The sequence below is a fragment of the Callithrix jacchus genome, chromosome 3 (assembly GCF_049354715.1).
Source record: "Callithrix jacchus isolate 240 chromosome 3, calJac240_pri, whole genome shotgun sequence".
NCBI lineage: Eukaryota > Metazoa > Chordata > Mammalia > Primates > Cebidae > Callithrix > Callithrix jacchus.
The window spans coordinates 25,785,843-25,791,982 of NC_133504.1; positions in this window are offsets into that span (position 1 = coordinate 25,785,843).

Below are 6,140 nucleotides of genomic sequence, written 5' to 3' on the forward strand. Positions count from 1 at the left end.
GGGAAAGGAGCCCATGTGTTCTGGAGCAGAGGTCTTAGCTGGCATCTGTAGAAACTGCTGCCCCTGCCTGCCCCTTTACCCAGCTTGAATGGTTGCAGCAGTGCCGGATGAGTCAACTGAATTGCCTTGGCATCCCAGGAGCAGGTAGACACCAGGAATGGCTGGGAACCCACGCCTGTGCTTTCTGTGTTGGGTCCCGGCCTGCCCCACCATGTCCGGGCTGCTGCTGAACTTCTAGTGGGGCTGTGGCAAGGCAGAAGAGGTTGGATGCTGCTGCCTGGTGGCCAGTTAGTGGTGGACCCCCATTAGGAGGTCCCGGACTCAGGCAGGGGAGCAGGAGGGTGGAAAAGGGGTAGCAGAGTCAGGGGATGGTTGGGAAACAAGATGTCGAAAGGGGAAAGGAGGGAGGCAGCAGGAAGCCAAAATCTGACAGCACCTGGTTTTCCCAGGTGGTCTTCCACTGCCACATACTAATCAGGCTGAGCCCTGCTTAGCTTCCAAAATCAGAGATGATCCAGTGCCTTTAGGGTTGCCTGGCCAGAGATGCTGGCAGCAGCCCCGGCAGCCTCAAGAGCCCTGCGTGGCCATGCCTACTGGACTGCAACATCACCGCCACCCTAGGGCCTCCAAGCTCAGATCAGGGACTTTCCAGCTCTCCTTGGGGCCGGGCTGCTTTCCCCTTCTACACCTGAGCACTACCAGCAATCCCACTGTACCTTCCCACTACCTCTAGGAGCCTCCTGCAGTCACTGTCAGGCAGACCTAGCGGGGGACCACTGCTGTGCAGTCCTGTTGCCACACCAAGAAGCCAAAGGCCTCCATCTCCTGACCAGGCTCTGGCCTCTCCAGGCGGCTGTTTTTCCATTGACCTTGCAGGCCTTCTTCCCACTCCTGAGCTTCCACCACTTGGGGTGTTCAGGATGGGATGTGCTCTGAAGCGTCAGGGCTTAGGGCTCAGGGTCCTTGGAGGATCCCCCCCACCCCTCCTGCAAGGCCTGCTTTTTCCCCATTCACCCAGATTCACCAGGGCTGCCCAGAGGGGAACAGCCTGCCCAGCCCCAAAGGCCCTTTTACTCACAATGACCCACCACTGTCACCTGTCTCTAGAACTCAGCCCCTGGGCACCTGGGTAGCTGGGCCTGGATTTGTGTGGTGCTAACACTAGAGCTGGCAGCCTGATCCCTGGAGAGAGGGTCTGATGGATACCCAGACACCCCACCAAAACCACAAGGAAACCCACCCCCTCACACACACAGAGAAGCACATGGGCAGCTTGAAAGAGAGCAAGGGAAAAAGAGATGGAGAGATAGAAACGGAGGGAGAGAGAGTGCTAGAAAGAGAGAAATGGAGAGGGAGAAAGGGTCAGAAAGAGAGTGAGGTCGGGGGGAGAAGAGAAAGAGAGAGGGTGAGAAACGAGAGTGGGAGAGTGATAGAGCTTTGCAGAGGGAGCCCTCTGCTCTGGCACACAGGGACCTTTTGAGCAGGCTGGGGTAGGGTGGAGGGTGCTTGGGCTGGGCCAGTACAGGGTGGCAGGACCACCCATTGGAGGAGGACCAACGGAACCCTGAAACGTGTTTTTTCTTGAATTGGTGGGTTCTTTTGGTGGTGCCTTTCATAGGGTCCTTCCTTTGTTGGCTCCTCTCTGTTCTCTTGGTGCAGTGAACCCTGAGATTTGTAGAGTGCACCTGTCCATCTGGTGAGAGCCGTGCCACCGAGCATGCCCATGGGGCCAAGATCTGGGTCTTTCTTGTGTTCTCGGGACTGGTGTGTACATGAAGTTGGTGGCAATGGGAATCCAAATGCACTGGAAGGGTTTTCACGGTGGATGGCTAAGGCAATGATCTTTCTCTGGGGAAATCAGCCCATGCCTTCTGGAATGCAGGTCTTGGCTGGCATCTGTTGGACCCGCTGCCCCTGCCTGCCCCTTCACCCAGCTTGGATGGTTGCTGTGGCACAGATGAGTGAATTGAATTGCTGGGCGTTCTGAGAGCGGGAAGACACCAAGGAAGACAGGACACTTGTGCTTGTGCTTTCGGGTTGGATCTCGGCCCGCCCCACCCCACTAAAGCAGGGCTCCTGGTGGGGCATCGAGGAGGGAAGAGGTGGAAGAGGTGGGATGCTGCTGTCTGGCGGAGCTGTAGCCCCGGACCCCCACCAGGAGGTTTCGGTCTGTGGTGGAGGCCCCCCGCAATGGAAAAGGCAGAGCAGAGTCAGGGGTAGGTTGGAAAGCATGGGAAAAGGGGGGAATGAGGGAGGGAGAGGAAAGCCAAAAGCCTACAGCACCCAGTATTCCCACGCGTTCTCCTATATAAGTCCCAACCAGGTTCAACCCTCCTTAGCTTCAGAGGTCAGATGAGATCTGATGCATTGGGGAGTGTTCAGTGTGATGTGGCCCTAGAAACCGGCAGTGACTCCGGGCTAAAATAACCCGACCCAGCAACGGCCGCTGGACTCCAGGCATTACCGTCACCCCTGGGCCATGGGGTTTGGATTGGTGACCCCTGAGCCGCTCGTGCCCTGAGGGGCTGGGCTGTTCTCCTCTAGGCCAGAGCACTTCCTGATGCTGTCCTGCGCCTTAGGTTGGCTTCGCCCATCCTCCTACATTGATATGGCCAGGCCAGCACCAGACCTGCTGCTGCGTGGGGGCGCCAGAGACCTCTGTCCCAGGCCCAGGCTCGGTCCTCTCTGGGCGTCCCTTCCGTGGAGTCTTCAGGTCTTCCCCCTGGCGTTTGTGCTCTGGAGCACCCACAACATCAGACCGCTAAGGACAGGGTGTGCTCTGGGGCACCAGGGCCCAGCGCCCACGGTTCTTATCCAGTCCTCTGCCTTGCCATGGAGGGATTGTTTTGGATCTAATGCCACCACTCCTGCAAAACCCCCTCTTGCCCTACCCACCCAGAGCTGCCAGGGCTGCCCAGGGGTGAACAGCCAGCCCAGCACCGTGGGCCCTTTTTCTCACAGTGCCCCTACAACTGTCACTTGTCCCAACGAGGACCCGGGCAGTAGGCAGGGGGGTGGAGGGTTGGGTCTGCTTTGCCTGGAGCTGGCCCTACAGATGGCAGCCTGGTCCCAGGAGAGAGGGGCTCACGGATACCCAGACACACCCCATCACCACCACCACAATGAGCAAACCCATTCCCACACCCAGCCACACATGGGTGTACACGTACACACACAGATAAAAACACAGACACAGCTTGAAGGAGGGCAAGAGAGAGAGATGGAGAGATAGAAATGGAGGGAGAGAGAGACAGCGATAGAGAGACAGAGGAGGTGGAAGAGAGAAGGAAACAGAAAGCTCCAGGTGGAGCAAGAAGTGAAAGAGGGAGGGTGAGGGAGCTAGAAAGTGAGAGCCACAGAGCATTGCAGAGGGAGGCTCTGCTCTGGTAGACAGGGCCCCTTTGAGAAGGCCGGGGTAGGGTAAGGGTGCTTGGGCCAGGCCAAGACAGGGGAAAAGGTCGCCTATGTGGGAGGACCAATGGAGCCCTGAGAAATGTATTTTCTTTGATTGGTCGGTTGCCTTGGGAGTGCGTTTCCTAGAGCTCTTCCTTGGTTGGCTCCTCTCTGTCCTCTTGGTGCAGTGGGCCCGAGATTTGTACAGTGTGCCCTTCCGTCTGGGGGGGCAGTGGCGGTGGCGCAGAGCCTGTGCACTGGCTGAGGCCTGAGTCTCTCTCAGGTCCTTGGGACTGGAGTTTACACAAAGTCGGTGGCAACACGAAACCGGGTGCACAGAGACAATTTTCCCATCGACTGAGAAGGCAATGCCCAGCCCCCAGAGAAAGCAGCCCATGCATTCTGGAGCAGAGGTCTCGGCTGGTGTCTGAAGGACCCGCTACCTCTGTCTGTCACTTCTCTGGGCTTGGAGAAATGCGGAGGCACCGCATTAGTGAATTAAATTGCCTGGGCCTTTCAGGAGAGAGAAGACCCTCGGAACTGAAGGGAACACGCGCCTGCGCCTTGCCCCAGCTGGAGCGGGGCTCCTGGTGGGACTGCAGCCAGGCAGAAGAGGTGGGATGCTGCTTCCTGGAGGTGCTGAAGCGGTGGACCCCAGGAGGAGGTCCCAGACTGCAGTGGGGTCCCAAGCGGGTGAAAAAGGGGGAGCAGAGTAAAAGGGCAAGTGGGAAGCCCTTCAACACAAGGGGGGAAAGAGGGAGGGAGCTGGAAGCCAACAGGTTGCATCACTTAGTATTCCTAGCTGGTCTCCCATCCAAGTACTAACCAGGCCAGACCCTGCTTTGCTTCAGAGATCTGACGAGATTGGGCCCTTAAGCCAGCAGTGGCTCTGCACTGCCCCTACTCTTCCACCCAGCATTTGCCGGGCTCCCTCGGGGACTCCCAGCCTCTTGCCACAACCAGGCTGCTCTTCCTCTCTACTGCTGCCTTGGAAACCCTGGAGTCATGTGCCTCAGTCTTCCCATCTACAACATAGGTGCTCCTTTGTCACCCACAGCCTGATACCCAGAGTCAGCTCAGCCACACAATGAACCCCATGGGCCAGGCATCCAGAGCTAGGTCAGTGTCCCAGCCCCTCCTCCCCTCTAAGGGAACCTTGACTGTCAGTGGTCAGGTCCCACCCTAGACCATCCCTACTTGCCTGGAGTCAGGTCTCGCCTGTGTCTTCAGCTGGGCCTCCCATCTCCCTCACCTCCCCAGAATGGGGTCCCTGCAATGCGGGAGACAGTGCATATGCATTTCAGCCCCATGATGGCCATGTCCAGGTGCCTGCTGCTACTCAGCTGAGGGCAGTGTTCTTCTCTCCGGGGGCTCAGACTTTGACAATTCCCTGGAGGGCCCCAGTTGCCTCTCATTGATGGGATTGGAGCCCCTTATTCAGGCAGCACCTCTTGGGGGTGCCCTCCTCTCCAGTTATCAGAGAGACCCTCATGGAGAGAATGCTGCAGCCACACCTCCTGAGACCCCTTGGTCCCTCCTGGGCCAGGCAGCCACTCAGCAAACTTATCCACCAAGGCCTTCTCCTGGCAGCCTTGTGGGGACCCAGTAGGCACTCTCTGTCACATGCACATGGAATGGGCACAGCATGCACTGGGTGAGCTGCTGCAGCTGTTGGCTCTGATTTCCTCATGGGATGAAGTCAGCACCAGTAGTAGCTGGAGCCCAGCAGGATGTGGTCCAGGACACCAGTCCCACACCACCCTTGACCCAGACAGTGAAGTCCATGGGACCCCTTCCAGGTGGGTGGCAGCTCAGCTCCACTGAGTTCCCACTGCTGAGGAACAACTGTTTCTGCAGGTAGGCTTGCCTCTGGCCTGGGACCTCGACGGGTGTGATGAGTGACTGAAGCAAACACATGGAAAACTGACACACAAGGTTGTTAGGAAGCACTGTGGCACCCTCTCTGCCACACCACTGTGGCACTCCCTCTATACAGGCACACCAGTGGAGGCCACGGCAGCCGTGAGTGAGGAAGGATTGACCCAGAACCTTGGGTCCTGCCAGTCAACCCTCAAACCCTGAGCTGGAAACTGTTCCTCTAAAGGGCCAGGGGTTAATATTATCAGCTTTGTCAACCATTTTCCGTGCAAGGACCTAACTATGCTATTGTAGCCAGACAGCAGCCTTCCCCAGACCACCTGTAAACAAACAGGCATGGTTGGACTCCTGTACAGCTTTATTCATGAACAGGCAACATTCAGATTCCACAGTGGCATGAAGTATAATTGTTTTGATTTGTTTGAACATTTGGAAATGTAAAATCTACTCTTAGCTCACCCGCAACACAAAAGCAGGTGGTGCCAGGCTGCACTTGGCTAAACTCCGGCTGAGATGGAGCTCAGAGGAGTGGATGTCAGGGTGGGTAAGCACAGCACCTTCACAGTGGAGATTCCCTCATCTTGGCTTTAAGAGCAGCTCAGGTAGAGAGTAGGGGAACAGAATGGGCCTGAGAAACAAGGATGGAGATGCCAGCTCAGGCAGTGTGTGGACAGATCCACTCAACAGTGCACACTGCAGGCACCATTTACACCAAGGTGAGCACAGACACAACCAGCCCAGGAGGTGTGGGGGTTCTCTGGGGAAGGGAGTAGTCTCTACCCTGCAGCTTATGTGGAAGTGTCACATAGCAGTCATTACAGATAACACACTGAAAAAAAGGAAAATAAAAATAGGACACCAGTTCTGGC